General features: G+C 59.8%; 1 long non-coding RNA gene across 1 annotated transcript; it reads right to left on the bottom strand.

Annotated features, from left to right (window-relative positions):
- Nucleotides 1-11,967: 11,967 nt before the first annotated feature.
- Nucleotides 11,968-21,574, bottom strand: LOC146431411 (uncharacterized). The gene is made up of 2 exons (XR_014854951.1): nt 20,997-21,574; nt 11,968-14,097 (listed from the first exon to the last, which is right to left on the bottom strand). It is a non-coding gene; the product is annotated as an uncharacterized LOC146431411 (long non-coding RNA).
- Nucleotides 21,575-23,345: the final 1,771 nt, after the last annotated feature.

Raw genomic sequence — 23,345 nt, 5'->3', positions numbered from 1 at the left:
GAAATGCCTTCTTGGCAGCTGTTCTTGGAGAGGCTGCTCAGAATTGTTGTGGCATCGCTTTTCATGCTCTGACACGAGATACTTACTGAAAAGTTGGAGAAAATCATTTGGTTTCAGGAGAATAAATTGTTTTCTCTGTCCGTTAAATTTGCTCATGACTTCAAGGGGGGTTGGTTTAGAAACAAAACAGCTCTTGATGAGCTCTGTAAGGAAGAGTGAATATATTTAGGGTGTCAAAATGCATTGGTTTGTAGGTTTGGGAGCTGCAGGTGCTGTGGAGGAGCTTGGAGCCCAATCAGCATTGCAGATGTGTGGAAATAAAATTTATTTAAAATTTCCACACAGGACTCTGGGCCAAATATTTTGCAGCCACAGCTTGTGCCAGATGTGCTAGCCAGGGGATGAGATGCCCACCTTCCTCAAAGAGACCCTGTGGCACCAAAGATGATTTGCTCTGTGTTCTCCTTGCTTTGTAACAAAGACCTCAACCTGAAAGATGAAAACCCTGTGCATCCTGACTTCTGCTTGCAGCTCTGCAAAGGCTTTGTGTTGATTCACCTGCAAAGTCCAAAGGTCTGCAAGCAGTCCCAAGCCCTTGACAAGGAGTCATCATTTGGACAGGAGGCTGTAAAGCTCAACATCTCCAGCCTCGTGCTCCCTGCAAAGTGCCAGAATTCGGGTAATGACATTAGGCTGTGACAACAGCTCCTTAGTCACCTCACTAAGCTGCGTCCAGGGTTTCAAAGCAATTTATTAACCTCCTTATAACGACTCTGAGAGGCTTCCTAAGGCCACCTTTTAAAGGATTGCTTAATTGGGAGCACGGAGTGCTCATGTGCAGAGTGCTGGTTCATTATTTTTAACCTATTTAAGCCATTCCCTGTTAGAAGCAGTTGAGAGCCTTTTTCTCCCATAAAGGCTCTGAAAAGAGACAGCTCTGGCTCTCAGTTGTCACCAACGTCACTCCTTGGCTGCTCCTCTGTGTGGTGTTGGTAACAAGTGACAAACACAACCCCTGGCTGTGTTAAAAACACTTGATGTGTCTCTGGTAGGTCTGGAGCCTGTCCAGCATGTGCCACACAGTATTTTTTTTTTCTGATTCCATGCAATTCTGTCTCTCTGGGGGTTATTTTTCAAGCTCAAGTGTTGACTTGCTGTTGCAGTGTTGTGCCTGTTCTCCCTTGGCTTTTTCAGGTGTTTCTTGTTGGGAACTTGTCCATATTTTGTGCTGTGGTTTTCCTGAACTGAGGTACTTGAGTCTAACTCCACTGCTCTGACCAGCAGCTTGGGCTGGCTGCCTCCCTGCAGTCCCTCCCATCTGGAATTATTCTCCCATCCCAAGTTGGCTTTTTGCACGAGGCTTTAATTTCTCTTGACAGCGTTCTCCAATTTAGAAGATTTGTTGCTTAGCCAGCTCCATCAGCTCCATCTGCTCCTGCCTTAATTGCAGTGAAATCATCATGATTTCATATCAGTTTGATGTCATAGGACACGTCAGTGAGCACGGCAGGCTCCAGACAAAAAGGAAAAGTGTGCTGGGAGGAAGAGCTGTCTGCTCCGAGCACCAGTGCCTCTGGAAAGCTGACACAGAGGAAGTGCCCACCCTCCTAATAGGGCCTGAGTGGAAGGACTGCGTCCCTGGCTTGTTCTAATGTGGAAATGGCTCTTTAATGTCATCCTGGTTAGCCAGGGCTCCGCAGGAAAGGGGAGGGTGGGACCAGGGCTGTCTGGGAGGAATTGAGATTGACTCGTGCTGGCTGCATTAATGAACACTTCCAAACACACCAGGACTCTCCCTGTGTTTAAAGGTACCAGGAAAGCTCAGCTGCTTGGCAAAGCTCAGTCCTAAAGGTGTAAAATCGATTACATTAAGATGCTAATGTGACTTTTTACATTATGTGAGATGTGCTTCGATGTGACTGTGGGTAGTGCTGGATTTTGGTAGCTGGAAATGGGGAGTAGCCAGGAAATATTCTCACATCAGACTCAAGTGATTTGGTTTCCAAGTATTTGTGTTCATAAATAACTGAAGGTCGATGTAGCTCCTTTCTCAGAGAAGAGCTTGGTGTTTTGGTATTAAGGATTGCTGCTGGAAGTACCTGAGCACACTGAGCCCTCACTGTTCTGCCTTCCCTCCCCAGGAGCCTTTTGTTCCTGTTGATAAGGTGGGTTATCTTTTGTAAACACAGCTGATAAACTGCATTTCTTCCCCAGTCTGAGTTTGTAGGAAGGCATGGAGGAGAAGCTTTCCCTGGTTGTATCCCACGAGCTCCAAGCCTTCTGGCTCCCCACGCTTCATGTTCCCCACCCTTGGTGTAACACTGAGCCTTGAGCTGCTTTGCAGGTGGCAGACTTTGAACTTTTTTTGAATGCAAGCAATTGAGATGGTCGGGAGGCCTTGAAGGAGTGTCCTTGTTGTCACACAGGGTGGACTGGCTTGTGAGCTTTCCTTGGCTCACTCAGAGCCCCTGTGAGTATGATAATCCAAATCCTTGACTTTACAGCCCCAGAACTGCCCAGGGCAGCAGCCTGACTCGGCACAATGCTGTGCCTGGCAGAGGTGGGGCAGGGGAACTTGTGTGACTCAGCTTTGTGCGACTTCATGAGCCACCAGACCAGGGGCATGAGGACCAAATCCTCCCTGTCCCTTTCTCATACCTCAGGCAAGTCCCTTCTGTGCTGCTGTGGCCAAAGCAGTGCACTGGGACTTTTTGAGTCCCAGTTGAGACCATTGTGTATTTAACTGGGAATCTCCAGAGCTGCGGTGTCCTTGGTGTGTCTGACTCCCCTGAGCTGCTGCACTTCTCATGGGTTTTTTAACTGCTGCTCAGCATTGTGGGTGAATTAAAGCTCCTTGAGCCCCTCTCTGCAACTGCAAGGATATTTCCCAAATCCAGTGGGCACAGTGAGACCAGGACCAGCCTGGGGCTTGCAGCTTCCTCTGGTGTTGAGCAGCCAGACCGAGCTGGGTGGCCTCTGCTGCTGGCATCTGCCACATCCTCATCTGGTGGGAGCTGTGGGCAGGACTTTGCCCAGATGGGGCAGAGAGGAGCAGGGAGTTCTCCTGCCTTGGCAGCTCCAGTCAGGCAGTGGGGGAGGAGAGCAGAGAGGTAAAGCGAGAAACTGGTGCAAGTCCTTTGAGCTGAGAAAAATCACTTAGGCAGCAAATAGAATCATTCTCATGTGCCGACAGCTTCCCCCCGGCACAGCCCTGCCTCGTGCTGAGCTCTGGGTTCCTCCTGCTCCTCCTCCTCCTCCTCCCTGGCTGGTGTTGGGCCAGCACTGTTTGTGCCACTGGGTCGAGGTGAGCAGCTCCAGGAGGGTAGGGTGGGCACGGTGGGTGGGAGTGTTAATGCTCCTTCAGGGCTGGCATTCATGGTGCCACTCAACCTTCGGGGAGCTCCTGCTCCATGGCACTGGTGGAACAGCAGATACAGCCAGAAATCCCTGCTGGGCATCCTGGAAGTGCCTGCCTTCCTTCCTAAGCGCCCTTTTATTGAGAAGAAAAGGTGAGGAACTGGCTGTGGCAATCTTTCCTTCCCATATCCCCTTTATTTGGGAAGAAAAGGTGAGGAACAAAGCCATGGCCATCCTTTCCTTCCCATACCCCCTTTCTTTGGGAAGAAAAGGTGAGGAACTGGCTGTGGCCATCCTTTCCTTTCCATACCCCTTTCTTTGGGAAGAAAAGGAGGAACCAGGCTGTGGCCATTCCTCCCCTGGGGTGCCCAGGAGGTGTTTGCTGCTGGCTTTCCTTAGCTGTTGCTGCCTGGGCAGCGTCACTAACCCCTGGCAGAGCTGCACCCCTGGCATGGCAAGGTGGAGCTGTGCTGACGCCGTTCCCAGCCGGCCTCAGGCTGCTCACAAATCCCATAAACTGATTATGGGTGTTAAGTCCCTGCTCAGTGACCTTTCTCCCTCTCACTGACAGCTTTTAACATGGTGCCTGCTGCCCCTCCCCGAGCTGCTGGCGGGGGTCTGGGGACAGCGAGGTGGCAGTGAGGTGGGCAGAGCCTGCCTGGCGTGCCAGCCAGCAGCACGCTGTGCCAACCCCTTCCCAGGAGATGCAGCTCAGCCTTGGCAGCTTGATGCTGATTGGAAGTGGCTTGTTTTTGCTTCCCAACATGCAAACAGCCCGTGGGGTCCGAGCTGGCTGCGCTCAGCCTTCCCCAGCTCAAAGCTGCTGGCAGGGTTTGTCAGTCCCACTGCTGTCGTGTCTCCCAAAATCCCAGCTCCTGGCAGGAGGGCTGGGATCACAGCACTGGACAGACTGGCTCAGCTGTGGCTGGGCAGCTCTGCTGGGCTGCTTTTCCAAGGAGGGAGCTGGTCCTGCGTGACAGGGAGCACCTGGGTGTCCCTGAGACACAGGGTGTGTTGCTCCCATGTGTTCATGGCCTGCCCGGGGTGGGGAGCAGCAGCAGGAAGCAGTTGCTCCAACACAAGTCCCATCCCAGTGCCAAGATCGTGCAGGCATCTGCCTGTCCCTTTTTCCCGAAGCACTCTGGTGTCCCCCTGGTCCCTGTCACTGCTGAGGAAGGTATGGTACCCCTGCCTGGCTGATGTGGGGGTTCAGCAGCCGGGCAGGCTGTGAAAGCAGAGCCACTGCCATTCTGCTGTCCCTCTCCTCTGCTCAGCAGTTGCTGGGTGACAGATAAACACAGCACAGGCAGTGCCAGGGGGGCTGGGTGCCCTTCACCCCTGCCTGGAACTGGGGCACAGCTGTGCCCAGCACAGCCCGGGTAGCACTGAGGGACCTGCTGACCCCCTGTGGGGCTCCCTGTCCAGCCTGGGGGGCTGTGGCTGGGCAAGAGGCTTCTTTCTGACCCCAGCCTTCATGTTGGCTTCCCTGGAGCTGGCCAGAGGGTCCCAGAGCTGCAGCATCCCTGTGGCCACGGGGGCTCTCCAACCCCCCATTCCTGCACCTTCCCTGTAACCTCCAGGAAGAAGTTTAAACACAGAACACTGGAGTAAACAGGGCACAAAAAGCCTGGTTGGCTCTTCCCAAACCTCTCCCTAGGCTTGCATGGGGAGTGCTGAGGAGCCTGAGAAGGTCTGGCGTGTCTAGGGTGCAGTGGGACCCTCAGCCCCGAGCTGGCTGGGCCTCTGGCAGGTGATGGGAGAGGAAAGCAGTGCTGGGAGCAATCCTGCTGCTCTAAATAACTCCCCAGCTGCTGATGTTTGTTAACGTGGCCGAGCCGAGTCCTGCAGGAATGTGAGGTTCTCCCGGATCAGTGTCGCAAGGGGAGCGTTGTGGGAAGGGAAGGAATCCCAAATGCCAGGATACACTTTCCAGGAAAGACATGTTTATGCCCAAATCCCATTTCTGGGAGGTCAGGGCAGCCTCCTCTGTGGCTCTCTGGCTGCTTTGATTTGTGCTGTGGTAACTGAGAGCTGGGGCTGGAGTTCTGCTCTCGGCCTTTCTGGGAACTAAAGGCTGAGCCAGCTCCACACCAGCTCTGCCCTGGAGCTCAGTGCTGCTCTGGCCACCTGCACGTCTGCTCTGCAGTGCCTTCAGAAGTGCTGAACTCAGTCCTACCTGCACCCTGCTCCCCTCTGCCCTGATTCCCAGCAGCTCTGGGAAAAGCCCTGATTGTGCTGAACCTCACCATGGATGATCTTAGGGGAGCACAAAGCACCTTGAGGTCACCCTTGGGCCTGTGGCAGCCCATGGAGTGTGCCCCAAGGGGGACAGTTGCTGGGGGATCTGTCATCTCTTTTTTTTCTCCCAAGAAACAGGTTTTCTGCAGTGCTTTGAGTGCACAGGGGATTTGGAAGGGCAGCTGTGCCAGGCTGGTGCTGGAGCTACTGGAGTGATTCAAAGCTCCTGGAGGAGCCTGGAGTGGGCTGGCAGCATGGGCAGAGCATGGCAGGACCAGCTCAGGGCTTGCATCCTCTTGGAGTGTGCCAGCTGAGCTGAGAGCCTGCTGGGTACCCTGTGGCTGCAGTTTGGGGTGCAGGAAATGCCCGTGGTGCTCATTCCTCCTCTGCTGGATGGCACAGCTCAGCTCGGCTGCCCTCTCCAACCCACCCACCCAGCTCTGGGTCTCCACCGCTCAGCTCCAGAAATAACACCCCTTTCCTCTCGGCTGGGGAGGGGAAAAAGCTGCTCCTTCCCCCAGCTCCCACCAGGAGCGGCGTGATAAATCCGTGCCGTCTCGTCTGGCTGTGCCTGATCGCTGGAGCACGGAGGTGTTGCTGATGGAACAGTGTGGGAAGTGCTTCTGGCTCCCGACGTGTGAGCTGCTGCTGCAGCTCCTTCCTGCACAGAGGCCTCCAGGTGCAGCGTCAGCTCCTGCCGGGGTTGGGCAGGGACAGGCGGCTTTCCCAGCGTTGGGAGCAGGAGGAGAGGCTGCCAGCTCCGGGAGGCAGAGCTCTGCGAGCGCAGATACGCCTCTGACTCGCATGTCCTGGCAGATAAGCACTGCTGCTCTCAACGTGCTCCCTGGGCACGACCAACGCCTTCTGTTCAAAGCTGCCACCGAGCTGAGCCGCCGCTCCTGCCGTCAGCAGGATTTCGTCAGGGAAACATGTGCTCTGCCTCTGCACCCTGGGGAAGATCCCCTTCTGTACTGCTCCCACCTCACCAGCTAAAAGCCCCCAGCCACTGCTGGGCCACCCTGAGCCTCCCTCCACTTTTCTTTGAGTCCCCAGGGCTGGCTGGAAATGTCCCCTGGCTGGTGGGCCTGGGAAAGAACGTGCAGCATGAGGTTCTTTCCAGGCTGGGCTTCTCCTACCCAGCAAGAAAAAACTTTTAGGGCATTTCTTAAAATGCTCTCGACTGACTTCTCTGTCCCGAGTGGCTCTGGCTGTTCAGTGCCACCCCCAAGCAGCAGGTTCCAGCTCCTTCATCCCACTTAGCCCAGATTTTCTTCTAAATAGGTCACTCGTTAATTGAGGGCAAGTACAAAGTTGCTCTGTTTCTCCTTGTTCTCCGAGGCTGGACAGACCCACTTCAGGAGCTGCCAGACCTGGGGCAAGGCTGAGTGGTGAAATGCTCGTGGGCTGCGGCAGCTCCGGGCCTCTGGGTGAAGCTGTGCAGGGCAGGCTGGGGCTGACTCTCCCTCCAAGGCCGTGTGAAAGCCCAGCCCTGGCTTGTTTGCAAGGAGAGGCCAGTAAAAGTCTGGGTTGTGGCTGCTGCGAGGGAGGGAGGGAGGGAGGGAGGGAGGGAGGGAGGGAGGGAGGGAGGGATGGAGCAGTGCCTGTCTGGCGGGATGAGGTTTTACCCTCCGTGGCGGAGGGGAGCAAATCCCGTGTGTGTTCTGCCCTCCAGAGCTGCAGGTGCCAGCCCTGTCACAGGGGAGGTGACACCACAGTGCAGGTGACACCACCCAGCCCGGCTCAGTGCTGGGGACAGGGGACAGTGTGAGCTTTGCTGCTCCCCTGTGTCCCTGGGCTGTAAGGGGATCCCCCAGTGCCCATCCCAGCCCTCCTGCCCTGTGCCAGCTCTGCCTCCCAGCTCTGTCTGGCTGTGTTCAGCTTGCCCTGCTGGTTTCCACGCACAGTGTGGATGGAGGAAGCCAACTGCAGCCTCTGGTTCCCAGGAGCACAGACCAAAGTCCAGCTGGGAGCACAGGCACAGCCAGCTCGTGTCTTTGTGCTGCCAGGGAGGGATCTGGTGGAGCAGGGTGAGGCATGGCACAGGGTCCTCATGGCACTGCCCTGCTCTGCGTGCTCTGGGGTGGCAGAAGCAGCCCTGAGCTGGCTGAGCTGATTTTGGGAGCCGGTGGAAGGCCTGGGGCTGCTCCCCCAGGGCAGGAGGAGAGATAAAGCCGGAGCCAGGCCGGTGGCGCCGAGCTGGAGCTGTGCCTTGGGTCAATATTGGCTGCTGGCAGCCCATGGGCGCTGGTGATGAGGGCACAGGGCCCTCAGCTGCCACCCCGCTGGGCTCAGGGTGACATGAGCTGCTCCCAGGGCAGCGCCAGTCCCAGAGGGATCAAAGCCTGTCCTCATCCCAGCCCCAGGGGTGAGGGAAGGAGGGAAACACGGTGGGAATCTGCCCTGTCCCTCCCCGGGCAGGTTGGGCTTTCCCAGGCTGTGGGAGCGAGCAGGGCAGGGTGAACAGGTTTGGGGTGGGAGGGCCTGGAGCTGCTGACAGAGGGGCTTTGGGATCGGGGTGAGCATGCAGGGCTGTGCCTCCCCGGGCATGGGCTGGGCACGGCTCTGGGCATGGGCTGGGCACTGTGCTGGGGGGCTGCCACCGAGACCCCTCGTGCTGGGGACACAGGGCTGCTGAGGGGATGCTGGCAGTGCCCAAACCCCCTGCCAGGTGCTCAGCCAGGCCGCGGCAGCTGGGTCTGGCACAGGTTTGGCACCGCAGGCGTTGGGCGTGCCGGGCAGGCCTGCCGAGCCCGGCTGGGACACGACCTGCCCGCTGCTGACTCAGCAGGGTGGTGGCTGCCAGCCCGGCCTGGGTGGCTGTGGGTGCTGGGCAGGCTGAGCCCTTCGGTGGGGACATCCCCTGCCACGCTGCCACCCCACCCTGGGACTCCTGGGGGCCATGAGTACCCCCTCCCTCTCCCCCTGCAGCTTCCCATCCCATCCCATCCCATCCCATCCCATCCCATCCCATCCCATCCCATCCCATCCCATCCCATCCCATCCCATCCCATCCCATTATCCCATCCCATTTTCCCATCCCATCCCATCCATCCTGCTGCAGCAGTAAGAACCACACTGGGTTTGAGGGACAGCTCCTGAGTTGGGGTCCCTCGGATGCTGTGAGCCCCCAGGGCCTCACCTACACCATCCTGCTGGGATGGAGCTGCCCAAGCCCCCACTGCCATATTCCCAGCCTGGCTCAGGGAACTGGGGGCTTCTCTCCAGAGCCAGGGGTGGGTGTGGAGGGGCCCTGGAAGGGCTGTGAGGAGCAGGGATCCTCGGGAAAGCCCTGGGCCCTGGCAGGGGGCACTGCCAGCCCCCCCGGGAGCCCCGAGCCCAGGGCCAGCGCAGGACACACATGGGGATTATTTTTAAGCCGATTGCTGCTGCCCGCTGACGAAGTGCTGAGGTACTCGTGGGCTGTGGGTCACGGGGGGAGCGTGGCCACCGTGGGGCTGGAGCTGCACCCCCGTGGGGCAGAAGGAGGTTTTGTCTCTTTCCCAATCCTTTTGGGTTTGTCAGACACTGCCCTGAGAGTCTCGGGGAGTGAGGGGAGCCATCCCCTGCCCCTCCTGCCCATCCCCACCTGGGCAGCCACAAGGACAAACCTGCCTGGCACGGGCATGGCTGTGGGCTCCGAGAGACATTTTTTCTACGAGATAAATTTCTGGAAGGGTGTGGCACACAGGAGATGGAGAGAAGGCAGGGAAGCACAAGCAGGGAGTCCTGGGGACAGAGCAGGATTCATGGCCACTGAGTTTCTTCAAAATTAGGGGTGGCCTGAGAGCTAAAGGGGTTCTGGCACTTGGGTGCCACACCAGCACCCACTATCCCCAACTGAAAATCCCAGTGTTTGCCCGGCAGAGAGGCATTGCCAGGGAGCCCTGAGCGTGGGGACAGCGCAGGACTCTTGGAAGGGGAAAATCTGCCCAAAAAAGGGAGAGCAGCAGCTCGGCTTCCCCTCGTGGGTGCTTTGCAGAGAGCAGGGAGCACGTGGAGCTCATCCTGCCGGGAGCGGCGAGGCGAAGAAGGAGCAGGAAGCTGCCCTGGTGTGCCTCGGCTGCCACCTCCCTGCTCCGTGCCCGGGGCGGTGCCAGCGGCCGCTGCTGCTCCCAGGTGCTGCCGGTTTTGCCGGCTGAGTCAGGACAGCTCCCTTCCCTTCCCTTGCCGGCACGGCAGGCCATGTCTCGGCAGCGCACGGCAGGGGCTGTGTGCTCCCGGGCCGGCTGGGGAGGCTGAGCTGCGCTGGGAGGCTCAGCATTCCCCGGCGATTCTGTGCCAACGGCGGGGAAACTGAGGCACGGAGCGTGCGGCGCCTGTGAGAGTGCCAGGGTGGCATCTCGCCCGGGGCATCCTCACCCACACCAGGCTGGGGTGGAGCAGAGCCCTGGCTGGGGTGCTGTGGAGGCTGTGTGTGCCTCAGTTTCCCTGTCAGGCTGTGCTGGAGCTTGAGATGCAGCTGGAATGTTGCAAGGGAAGGACCTGGCTGGGAATTGAGCCCAACCCCTGCTTTGGGGCCTGGGACCAGGCTGGAGCATCCCTGCCGAGGTTGGGAAAATCAGCCCCACTGATTCAGGTTGCTTCCCTGTGAACAATCAGGAATTCTTCAATTAAAGGGCTTTTTTTTCGTCCCAAAATTGCTAATATTGCCCAAACCTAAGTCTCTCTCAAGGACAAGGTCAACCTTGATGGATTTTTTGGCTGGAAAAAAAAAAAAGGTGGGGGGGGAATAAAGAAGGAAACAATCAAAGTTCTCTGAGCTGGCATTTCCTGAACTAAGTGCCATATTTTTTTAATTTGGGTGTGTGAGAGACATGGCTTTCCCTCCTGCCCCGGCAAGTCCTGCAAGCCCCTAACAACCAAAATCAAAACAAATGCTTGGAAAGTGTTGAAACAGAGCAGTTGGAGCCATGGCAAAGCAGCAGTGCTGTCACGGGGAGGAGCAGGGTTGGATTTCAGCTTTCTCATTGCCAGAGAGATTTTGTGATTTCCACTTTTCCTTCTCGTGTGGGGCAGGAAGGGTTTTCCCCATCGCTGCCTTCTCTTGGCTGGGTTTGGGTGTCCTCCTGGGTGGGTTCTCCTTGCTCTCCCAGCCCTGTCCCATCCATCTGCCCATCCCAGTGACCCCAAATCCCACTGTGTGCCCATTCCTTCTCCCCAGATGGGTTCCCAGGTCCTGGCAGAGCAGGCAGCGAGGGCAGGCTGTGCCCTGCTGAGTCAGTGGGATGGGTGTGGAGGTGGTTGGGCTGGTGGCATTCCAGGAGCTGGGAACAGGGCTGTGGGGTGTGCCAGCCCAGCGGTGGGGGTGGTGGCATCCCGTGGCTGGCCCTGGGCTCCTGTCCCTGCTGGGGGTGTCTGCAGGTGACCAGGGCCTCTCACCTGAGCTGGGGGGTGATGGGGAGCAGCCTGGGCACCCCACGGTGTCCCCTGGCCCTGCACTGTTCTTACAGCCACGGCTGGGGGCTCATCCATCGCTGGTGTGGGGACAAGTGGGGTCTCTGTCCCCATGGCACCCAGCTGGGGCAGGCTTTGGAGCCCCCGCAGCCAGGGCTGGCAGGGCGTGAGCTGGACGGGGGAGCGGGGACAGAGGTGGGTGGGGAAGGGGGGGGACAGCTCTGGGATGGGATGGGATGGGGTGGGATGGGATGGGGTGGGATGGGATAATGGGATGGGATGGGATGGGATGGGCAGCACTGGTCCTGCCCGCTCCCATCGAGGCAGCAGTGCCACCTGCCGGCCTGCCCAGCCCTGCTGCCTGCACTTGCCTGTCACTGTCCCTGTCCCTGTCCCTCCCTTCTGGAACCTGGGCCAGGCAAGGCTCAGGTTGGACAGCAGCAGGAATTTCTCCATGGAAAGGGTGCTCAGGCTTTGGCAGGAGCTGCCCAGGGAGGTTTGGAGTGCCCATCCCTGGAGGTGTCACCTGGATGTGGCACTCAGTGCTCTGGGCTGGTGACAAGGTGGGCATTGGTCACAGCTTGGACTTGATGGGCTGGGAGGGATTTTCCAGCCTCAATGTTTTTGGGATTCTCCTGTCTCCGTGCTGTGCTGCCCACACGCACCCCGTGCAGGCAGTGGGGTCAGGGGCTGGCAGGGATCAGTGCAGGGTGCTCGGGGGGCTGCAGGGAGAGCCCCCAGCCCATCCCAGCAGCTGCTGCTCGGGGTGCTCTCAGTGCCCCACAGGATCACACATCAGTCCCTTTTGCAGGAGCTCAGCAGGGCTGCGAATGGGGGGACATGGGGGGGGACAGCAGCACCCAGGGCTGTGCTCCACAGGTGGTTCTTGTCCCTCTTTTCTGTCCCAAACTGTGCTGGCACCACCCCCTTGGCTCCCACCCTGCTCCCAGCCCCAAACAACTGGCTGGGACAGAGTAATTTGGGATTGGAGACCTTTATTGGCTCTGGGTGGCCCAGGCAGGGCAGGAGTGGCATGTGAGGCCACCTGGCCGTGAGCCACCGCCCCTGGCAGTGAGTGGTGACCAGCAGGGACATCCATCCCCCCCGTGTGGGATCTCCAGGGGCTCCCTCTCCCCTTCCCAGCCCCCCAGCCCTGTACCTCCATTCCTGGCTCCTCTGCAGGCTGTGGCTCCCACGGGATGGGCCGTCGAGCCGTGGCCCCAAGAACAGTATTTCCAGGAATCCCCAACCTAGTGCCCAAGGGATTCCTGGGAAAACTGGACCCTGAGGACACGGCAACCCAGGCTCTGTGCCAGCCCTGCTGTCCTCACTGCTGTCCGGCTCCGTGGGTGGGTGATGGGGAAGCCACCGCCGTGTCCCTGCTGTGCCCCCACCTGTCACATCTCTGTGGGACCACTGGTGCCCAGGCTGGGCTGGGGGTTCCCAGCAGACACAGGGGTCCCTCTGCTGTGACAAAAAACGTCCCCACTTTCCTATCCCTCCTGAATCTCTGCCGAGAGCTTCGGGATGCTTTTCCTGCAGCCAGGGCTGAGCTGTCCTCGCGTCACTTGTCCCAGGCTGAGCAGTTCCTCCCTTCCCGAGCTACAGTGCTTCATCTCAGACTCCCAATTGACCAGAGATGCAGCACTGCACCTTGGGCTGGGAGACATGGACGTGTCTGTGCTCTCCTCGCTGCGTGTCCATGTGAGGGGACACAGCCAGGCTGGGGCTGGCTGCAGGCAGAGAGGTGTCCCCTGCCTCCAGAGCTGTGTGCCTGTGTCCCCAGAGTGATGGCAGCACAGGCCTGGGCTGGGGAGCTCAGCCTGGCCCCAGCTCTGCAGGGACAGGGATAGATAAGCTGTGGGGCTGCCTCAAAATCCTGAATGTATCTCCCCAGAGAGCCAGTGCAGAGCTGGACAAGAGGCTGAGGGTGATGGGGGATGAGCAGGACACTGTGGGGCTGAGGGTGCCACACAGCAAGTCCCTCCCTGCCCCTTCCTCACTGCAGGGGATGAGGAGCATGTGGAAGCTCCTGCTGTCCCTCCCCACCCTTGTCCCTGTCCCTGTCCCCAGGAGAGCCTGCAGCTGCTCAGCACCTCGGCTTCCCAAGCTCAGAGCTTGGCCTGCTCCATTCCCAGGCTGGCAGAGCTGAGCCCAGCCCTTCCCAAGAGCAAGAACCGGAGGCTGTGGGGCAGAAACTCCCCGAATCTCCACCCTTGGGTCTGGACAGCTTCAGCCCACCTGGCCTGGACGGCCAAGATCCAGGGGGAAGCAGGAGGCGAGGGAGGATGGAGGGAGCGGCCGAGCCCAAAAATATCTTCCTCAGGCGAACACTAACATCCTGAGCAGGGCTGAAGCTGATAAACAGACCATCTATCACAGCCCCAGCAGCCCCAGCAGCCTGATGAGAAGCAGATGCTGCATCTCTGCTGCGAGCCCCTGCATCCGGCCAGGCCCCCCCGGCCAGTGCACCCAGCTGGGACCTGGGGCAGAACCACCCCGTGCATTGGGCTGGGCTCTCCTCTCTGCTGCCCCTTGTTCTTGGGTGGAAAGAGTGGGGGAAAGAGCCCCGTGGAGCCCCAGGATTGCAGCATCCACTGCTCAGGAACGAGGGTTTGGAGCAGCCATGGCCAGCACAGGGTTGTCTCTGTAGCAGCCATGGCCAGGCCAGCCCTGAGCCCCAGCCAAGTGTGACAACAGCCACAGGGACCCAGAACCAGGGGACATGCTGCAGGGATCCTCCTGCCTTTGCAGAGCCTCTGCCTGGCCCCCTGCACACCCCCAGGAATGGGCTGCTGTGCTTGCTGCTGGAGCGATGTGTAGCACTGCAGCGAGCCCTGGGATCCATGGACTGGGATCCAGCCCCTGGCATGCATCCCTTGGGATCCAATCCCTTGGGATCCAACCCCCTTTGCACGACTGGGCAGGGGAAAATAAGCCCCTGGCCTGTCCCTGCCTGTGCCCAGGAAAGGGCTGGCGGTGGTGCCTGTGCTGACAGCGTGGTGGCACATCAGCTCTGCCCATCTCTCCTGGTGGCCACTTCTGGGTCTGTCCCATCCTCTCGTGTGTTCAGCAGATCGATATCCCCAGGGTCACCCGCAGCTGAGCCTGCAAGACACAGAGGATGGAGTCAGCACAGCGGTGAAGAGCTGACTGTGGAGCCACAAGCTCTTGGATTCCATCCTGGAGAGCTGCAGTGAGGTCCCTTTGGGTGCTCAGCACCCCATGAGCCTGAGGACAGCTTTGTACACACAGCAAACCTTACAATAGTCACTCAAAACCCTCCTTTTGTCGATCATATTTGTGTTTGTCCAAAGCCCACGGGCGTGGGACATATCTCGTCTCCTAAGAGTGGCTTCCAGGTCTCCAGGTGTGCAGGAAGCCCTGGATTGGCCTGGGGGTGGCTCTGGCTTCCCCCTGCCAGCATCCCAGCCCTGGTGGGAAAAGACAGCACAAAGCTTTGTCTGGCTCCGTGGTGCAGGGCTGGGAGAGCTCAGCTGCCGTCCCCGGGGAGGTGGTGGCGGGGGAAGAAACGCCGAGAAAGTCTGGAGGAATGCGCAGGGCTGCACATCCCACCAGGATGGAGGCAAAACATCTGCCACAGCTCACCCAGCCCAGGGTGGAGAGTCACCCAATCCTCCCTTCGATGTCCCCAAGATGGGGCAAAACCCCAGCACTGCAGGGCCTCCCCTTTCCCGCTTGTTTGCACTCACGGTTTTCTCCCGACTTCCCAATGAAAGACGACTGCCACCAGCATGCCGCTGGTCACCACACTCACATTGCTGCTGGGGCAGCTCCCTGTGGGGGACACCAGTGTCCCCTGAGCCAGGAGAGCCACAGCCCCGGGCTGCTCACCTCACTCGTGCAGGTGTGAACGCACCGCGTGGATTCGGAACAATCCGGAATGACAAACGGCTGGATCGCTGTCCTGCCAGCGCTAGGGATCCACCCGGCACTGCCACATCCCCGTGGTCAGGGTGTCTGGAGGGTGCCCAGGGCACGATGTGCGTGCCCAGGACAGTCCCCTGGCACCTCCCGTGGTGCCAGCAGCCCTGCTGGCATTGCCCATGTCCCGACCCACCGCTCACCTCCAGCCTCGCCTGTCCCAAGCCGTGTCCCTGTCCCAGTGTGTGCAGGAGGACGAGGAGTGGGCAAGTGCTCCGAGAGCTCCGTGGCCACCACGAGCTGCTCCCGGCAGTGCTGGGCTGAGTCAGAGCTCGGCCCTCCCCGTGGTTACAACACAGTGCCCTTTCCCCTCTCCAGGCAGGCCTCCGCTGCAGGAAATGTCCTTTTTTAATAGCACTTGGGATTTGTTCCTCCTTGAAATTCCCCAGCCCTGCGAGGCCAGGCTGGGGCTCCTGAGGGACGCCTGAGCCCCCCGGCCAGGAGGGTTCTGCTGTGAGCAGCTCCAGGCTCCCAGGAGGGTGGAAGGCATCAGGTGATGCTGGATCCCATGCAGGCACCCTTTTCCCTCCACCTGGCCCCCAAAATCCTGACCTTCACCAACCATCAGCACCCCATTCCTGCCCCAGACAAGCTTCAATCCAACTCTAATCATCAAGCATCCCAAACATCCCTCATGCCACCACCAAGGTAGCACCAAGAATCCTGCCCAGGAACCCCCTCAGATGACCCTCTTGGGATCATGGAGGGGAAGGTGCTCGTGCTGGAAGGACTCACTCAACTCCATAAATTTCAGGGGCTGACCCCAGGGCAGCTCCTGCTGCCTGTTGAGTCCCTGCAGGAAGCGATCACAGGGGGATGCTGCTCCCTGGCACTCTGCAGCATGAGCTGGTGGCACCACAGCTCCAATGCTCCTTCCCACTGGGGCTTTCCAGCTCTCCCAGCATCTCCATCTCGTCCCCCACAGACCACGGCGGCCTCTGCGGAGGAGAGGTGCCTCCTCTCTCCCTTCCTCCCTTCCTCCCTCCCTCCCTCGCCAGCACTGGTATTAAATCAAAGGTTTATGAGAAAATGGAGGGGCCAGGGGAGATCCTAATCTGGTCACAGGCTGATTAACCCCGAGTTCAGGCTGAGGTCCTGATGCTCAGCTATAAATAGCTCTGCCTTCCCTTTCCCATCCTCCTGCCGGGGCTGCGTGCCTGCCCTTTTATGGTCAAAAAGGCAGATTTGGAGCCCGAGCAGCCCCCATCTCCCCCCATCTCCCTTGCTGGGGACGAGCCAAGGGGGCCCAGGGGGATGCTGCTCTCGCTCGCTGGGTTTTGCCGCGATGAATTAGAATGCCAAGAACAAAGGAGCAGGTTTGGGGGGCTGCGAGCAGGGGATGGGTGCGGAGGGGAGAGCATCTGGTTTGTGGGGCCAGAGCGAGGGAGAAATCACCTAATTTGGTGTCTCTGCAGAGCTGGGAGCCTCCACACTCTGCTCGAGGCCCAGGGTGGTGGCATGGCATGGCATGGATGGGTGGAGAGAGGCCAGGGATGAGTGAGGCCTCTGCCACCTCCCTGTTTGTCACCCCAAGGAAAGGCACTGACCCTGCTGTCCCTGCCTGGCCACCACCGTGCCCAGTTCTGCCATGCAGAGCCCACCGGTGCCAGCGCTCTAGTGAGGGGTGAAACCCTCCAACACCACAGCCTGGCTTGGGGATGAGGAGTCTCCAGAAGGGGAGGAGCAGCAGAACAGGGATTTGAGGCTGGAAGGAGCCATGGAAGCTACGGAAGAGGCAAGGCACACAGGAGCCTGGCCACTGCCTTTCCCACGGCCCCAGCTCTTCCCACTGCTGCAGGATCTCAGATCACCATCTCCCCATCCTTGGCTGCTTTCCTCCTCCCAGAGCTGCTCCCCCTCTCTCCCCAGCCCAGTGCCCCCAGCCCAGCCTGGAAGGTGTTTTGGGGCTCAGGGCTGGCACTGGTGCCCTGGGCTGGTCCTGGGGCACACGGAGCGTGGGAGCCCAGGCCGGCACCAGCCTTCCCACTTTGTTTACACGTCACATTCCCGGCCTGCAGGAAGTGGTGCAGGGGTGAAGTCCCAGAGGGGACAGGCCAGCACGTCACCGGCCTGCTGCCTGCTCTGGGAAGGGCTGGTGGGAATCCAGGGCGCCGGGGGAGAGCTCCCCATGGACGCTGTTCCCAAGCAGTGGGGGGAGGCTGCTCCAGCATCCTCCTTGCTCCCCAGCTCTGCTCCTCACCCTGCTCCTGCCAGGCTCCCCATGGAGCTGCTGAGGGCACTTGGCATGGTGGGCATGCAGGAGCTTCCCAGAACCTGGAGCAGGCATGGAGCAGCCAGGCTGCTTCTCCTCGAGCAGAGGCACAGCCATGGTGTGCTCATTAAACTGCCACAACTGCTTCTCCCACCTTATCTCTGCTCCAGCAGAGCCCAGGTTGTAATTCACATCCCCCCTGCAGGCTCCCAGTTTTCCCAGTTTTCTGCTGCTTGCCCAGCCGAGCAGTAAAAGATGGCAAAAAAAAAAATGCTCTAAATGGCTCCAGGTCCCAGCTCTCAGGAGATGAGAAGGGGAAAAACAGGGAGCACAAAAGTTACATTGGGACTGGTATATAATAGGCATCGTTCTCTTGCAGTGCCTGTGCAAAGCCTCCAGCAGGAATTGTAGGGCTGGAGGTGGGGAAGAATCAAAATGAAATTTTCAAAAACCAGGTTGAAAAGGGAGAGGAAAAAAAGGAAACACAAATCGCAAAGTGAGGGATTCCAGTTAAAAACGCAAGGCTGGGAGAGAGATATTGCCTCAAGTACCAGTGGCCAGTGAGATGGTCCCACAGCAAGACCATCACCTGTTGGCCACCATGGAGCTGCCCATGGCCCGGTGCTGCCACCATGACAGGGATGTCCCTGGAGGATGGGGACATCTGCTCAGGGCAAAGACCACAGCACCAGCCAGCACCCATGGATCCTGCTGGCCCAGGGAGCCTCCAGCACAGCCAGCACATCCCACCTCTGTGCCACCGCTGGGGAAAGGGTTTAACAGCACTGTCACACCCCATCCCAGTGCAGACCCACTGGGGCAGGTGGCACTGGTGCCCTGCAGGGCTGGCAGAGCCCTGGGCAGCCCCACCAGCACCTCCTGCACCCTGGCCATCCCCTGCAGCTCCAGCACTGCACACTCTGGGTTTCAGTGACAGTAGGACAGGGCAGATGCTGCTGCCCAGAAGATCCTACTTGCATGTGCCACCTTGAGCAGAGCCTGGGCAGACAAACATCTGTCACCTCCCCAGCTGACAGCCATGCACGTTGTGCATCTAGTGGGGGAACAGGGCTGGTCTGGGGGTCTGCCAGCCCTCCAGAGCCCCCTTCCCCATCCCCACAGGCAGCATGAGCATCCCCAGCTTCACCCTCACCTCGAGCCAGCAGCAGCAGCCACGTGTACTGCATGGAGTCTGTCTCCAGCCCCTGCCCTTTGTCTCCAGGACCATGCCAGCTTCTGTCCCTGCTGTCCCTGCTGTCCCTGCCCTAAGCCAAAGAGACAGCCCCTGAGGGCTGGAGGAGCACCAGACAGTGACCCCCTTGGTGGCCACTAGAGGAGGAGGAGGAGGAGGAGGACACCCTACTCCCCTGTGCCCTGCCAGTGCCCGGCTGGCGGGTGCTGCTGCTGGGGGCACAGTGCCCCAGTTCCTCCAGCACCCCAGAGTGGGCAGACAGCACATTCCCACCACCCAGGAGAGGCCAGAGCCACCTCAGAGCCAGCTGAGGTGAGCCCTGTGAATGCACACCATCCCGGGTAGGCAAAGGAATTTGGGATTCAGGAGCAGCAAGCACCCCCAGCACCCACCGGCCTTCAGCCACAGATGTGTGTTGGGCTTCATCCGCCCCGGCTGGAGCCTCCCCCTGTGCAGAATCTGCTCCCATCGCCTCCTCAGTGCTCCCAGCCAAGGTCAGGACATGGTGAAACAGCCCCGGAGCTCAGATTTCCAGCCTCTTTCCTCATTGCTGAGCTGTCGCTGCCTCTACCCCACACAGTCTCAGGTGCTGGAGCTGCCCTGGGGACAGCTGTGTCCCCAGCCTGGCACAGCCCCTGCATTGTCCATGCAGCTGTCTCTGTCACACCACTGCCCAGCAGCCTGCCGTGGGCAGCAAGAGGCAGCAGTGCCATGGTCAGAGCTGTCACTGACCAGCAGGCAGTGGTGCCATGGTCAGAGCTGTCACTGACCAGCAGGCAGTGGTGCCATGGACTGAGGAAGCGACTCATCCCAGCCCTGCTGTCCCAGAGCCACCACAGGATGACCCACCGGCTCTTCCCACACAGCCCCAGGAGAGGAGCAGGATGCCAGGGATGAGCAAAGAGAGGTTACCCCAGGGCTGTGGAGGAACAAGCCTCGGAAAAGCCTGATCAGGGACAAGGGTGGTTCTTGGACGCAAAAGGAGACCAAGAGGAAAAAAGGGCTCATAATCATCTGCAGACTCTCTCTTGACAAGTGTGGAGGGAAATGCCACTCTATCCAGCAGCCACCCAGAGCTGCAGCCTGTCTAGACACAGCCTTTCCCGAATTCCTGCTGATAACTGCTTGGGAAATCTTTGGCGGAGGCGTCTGCCTGTGTTTGTTGGAAGTTGACTTCTCTCCCACCGGCTGGCGGTGGGGAAGCAATTCCATTGTCCTTCAAAGAGCTCCCTGGATGGTGCACGGGGTCTGGGCAGCCAGGCTGGGCACAGGCAGGATAGCCCTGTGTTGGGGACATTGCCATTGGGATGGGGACACAGGTCGTGTCCCAGCAGTGGCTCCCCAACCCTGCGTGCAGCATCCCAGTGCCAGGATGGCAACTTCCCCAGGAGCAGCCAGCGACAGTGGGACGCTCTTGAGGAACAGCAGAATGGGGACAGACTGGGACCGTGGTGGCCATGGCTGCCCTGAGGGGCTGCAGTGCCCTGGTCACTGTCACTGTCACTGTCACTGTCACAGAGCCCATACAGAACTTGTACCCCCAGGGATGGCATCATGCCCTGGCTGGACCCACTGTTCTTGTGCTGGACCCAAAGAATAGCTGGTGGGTGTCCCTGCAGAGGAAGGAGGCAGGGGGACATGGCACCTTGCAGCCACCGGGCACAGTGTCCCCAGGTGACCCACTGCGAGGGGACAGCCACTGCCGGCGCTTCAGGAGCAGAGGGAGAGCACAGAGCCAGCCATAAACCCCACAGAGGCAGCACTGAGGGAGGAGAAGCCACCTGGGGAGCCTTTGCAAGGCCACCAGCCCTGCTGGCTATCACCTGCTGCCCTCCCCTGCCACCAGGGCAGGGCTCAGCCGCACAGGGTCACACACTCTGCAGCCACCTCTGCAGCTCCAGGGGTTGAGGGTGCAGCCACCATTCCCCCGGAGAGCAACAGAACCGGGGCAGTGCCCTCAGCTGGGGTAACACTGTGGGGACAGAGCCCCGGGGGACAGAGTGGGGCAGGGCACAAGCTGGGCTGGCCCTGGGCTCCCAAAAGCCACAGGCAGCGGGATGCTCCCAGCCGGTGTGAAAGCGCTGGCTACGGTGGCTCCAAGAGCCCCAGCCCCATTCCCTCCCCAGCTCGTTTCTTCCCAAAAGTAGCAGCAGCACAGGTGGCCAGAGGAGCCAACAAGGGGGTCCACTTGCCCACCCAGCCAGGCTCACCTCCCGGTTTTTCCATCCTACACATCCGCAGAGCAGAAAGCAATTCCTCCCCCAGCCCCGGGAGGGTCTGTGCTCACATCTGAAAAGCTGGGCGAGCCCCACCAAGCCCAGCACCAGGACGGAGCTGATTTTGGGGAACACCTTTGCCCAGGATCCCCTAATCCTGAGAAGGCTGTGGCCACTCCTCGCCGGCTCAATGCCCAGCAGATTTCCCTGCTGTGCTCCACTCACCTCCCGAGGTGCTGCCCAGCTCCCCAGAGCCAGCCGGGCTGAGCATCCCAGGGTGGGCTGGCACAGGGAGATGCTGGAGGAGTTGTGTTTCCCACCGCTGGCACAGGCGGCAGGCAGAGCCGGAGCTCCCGCACTGCCCCAGCGCCAACCTCCCCATCCCCAATGTCCCACACACCCACCCGCGCCCCTCCCGCTCCCTCCATCCGCAGCCACCTACCTGCGACCCCACAGCAGCGCTGGGGCACCGTGGGGACACGGCCACGTGCCGGCCACCTCCTCCTGGCACGCCACAGCCCGCCACTGGCACCTCGCCGCCGGCCGGGCCTTTTTGAAGCGGCTGCCATGGGAGCACTGGGTGCAAAGCTCCTCGCAGGCTCCTCAGAAGCTGGAAAAACCTTTTTCTTTTTACCTTATATGAGCTGTCGGGGGAGGCCAGGCCGCGGCAGGCAGCGCTGTCAGGGGCGCCGTGGGGATCCATTGGCTGGGGGGCCGTCACGTGGGGCCTAGGCCGCCACCGCCGCCGCGCGGCCCACTGTTGCTTTTACCCCCTAAGGAAGGGCCGCTTGACAATTTTCATATTTCTTCTAAATTTGGAGATTTCAGACAATGCTGGGAGGCTTGGCTCGGCCTGCCAGAGGCCCATGTGGAAGTCATTAAGGCGGAGAGGGGGAGCGAGGGAAGGAGGGTTGGGGGAAGCGAGGGGGAGGAGAGCGGCCAGGGCTGCCAGCGACGCGCCTGGGAACTCGGGCCATCCCGGCCGGAGAAAGTTGTTTGGGATAACTCACTTCCTCCTGGGATGGTGCACTGGGGGGATGCACATCCCACCGCCCGTGGGGTGGGGGTCCAGCGGGGCTGGATGGCCACAAGGAGCCAGGGCGGTGCTGGCGCCCATCCCTGCGGCCAGCGGAGGAAGCGGAGATGCTCCCTGGAGGTGTCTCGTGACTCCCAGGACTTTGAAAAGCTCTGTCTGGCCTGGGAAAAAAGGCTTTGCAGCAGCCCCGGGGCTCTGCTGTGGGTCCAGAGTGGGATCCCTGTGTGTCCCCGGGGCTGGGACCCCTGTGGGGTGGTGGTGGCAAGGCCAGGGCTGCAGGGCTGGGTGCGCATGGTGCTTTCCCGGGTTCCAGTGGCACACGGAGCCTGTGTGGGACATCTGTCAGTGCTCCAGCCCCTCCTGGCCCTGTGTGGACCGTGAGTCCATCCATGTATGGCCTCCAGCCAGCACTGGGCCCCAGCTGGCAGCTGGGGTGGGGAACACCCAGCACGGAGCACCTCCATCCTCCTGCTCCATCAGCCCCCAGCATGGCAAGGAAGGAGTTGTTTGTCCCTTCTCTGCACACCGCTGCACTGCCTGGGTGACACAGGGCTGTGCTGGCCCCCCTGGGCAGTGAATCCAGCACAGGGAACAGCTCTGGAGCAGCAGCAGCAGCCTCTGCAGTGTGAAATAACTGAGGGAAAGACAGGGAGCATGGGGAAACACCACCAGCTTCTTCTCTGGCTTCCCGCAGTGGTGACATTCCCTGAGGGGAGCACAGAGCTGGGTTCTGGGGTGTCATGTCCTCAGGGTGTCATGTCCATCAGAGGGTCCTGGCTGGTGGGGAGGAGCCTGATCCTAAGCCATGCACAGGAACAGTGGTTGCTATAACCTCGGTGGGGACAAATGTGGATTAAGAATCTGGCAGGGCAGGACTTCCACCGGTAACACGTCCCAGAGAGGGCTGCTACCATCTCCAGACCCCTGAGCCTGTTGGGACAGCCCCAAAGCCAGGGTCTCTCTGCCATCATGCCAGGCTTTGCACAGGGATGGGATGCAGTGCTTGGCATCCCTCTGGCTTCCCCTGGATTTGGTCACCAGCTCAGCACCAGAGCCACTGCTGCCGGAACTGAACGTCCCTGCAGCACCTCTGTGTGTGTCCTGGGAATGTCCCTTACCCCAGAGGGGTGAGGCAAACCATCCTTGGTTTTGCCAAGAAGCAGCCAGGTCCCAGCAGGTCTGTCACTGTCACCAGGGCATGGAGATGAGCCCCGGCTCAGTGAGCTGGGAATTGCACAGAGCACAGCCCACAGCAGGACATCCCCTTCCCCTGCTGCAGACAGCCTTGCTGCACAGCACTGAGCTGGGACAGCACCTGTGGGATGTCCCCAGAACACGCAGGGACTCTCCCTGGGCACAGAGCCTCCCTTGTCACTTCCAATCCCCAAACCCCTTGCTGTGCCTAAGCTCATCCCCATCCCGTGCCCTGGGAGCCAGCAGGGAGATCTCCCAGCCCTCTCGGTCCCCTCTCCCTCTGCTCTCGGGGGGCTGGCTTTGAGTGAGGCACGACCAAGGGCTGCCATTAAACAAACACTATAATTAGAAACCAGGTTCCCTAAATGAAGTGAAAAATGTAACGTTAGCCCGTGTTTGTTCTCTGGATGCTGCGCTCTTGTTCCATGACCCAGAGGGGTCGTGCCCTGTGGTTTCTGAGAAGCCTTAATAAGGTAATGTTTAGGAGGTTACTATCTTTACAGCTCTTGTCTTATTACAACTCCATAAGAAAAACATTTGGGGCAAAGCAGGATTCCTTGG

The sequence above is a fragment of the Lichenostomus cassidix genome, chromosome 13 (genome assembly GCF_008360975.1).
Source record: "Lichenostomus cassidix isolate B80296 chromosome 13, HeHo_3.0, whole genome shotgun sequence".
NCBI lineage: Eukaryota > Metazoa > Chordata > Aves > Passeriformes > Meliphagidae > Lichenostomus > Lichenostomus cassidix.
This window is presented reverse-complemented; position numbering and strand designations above follow the sequence as displayed.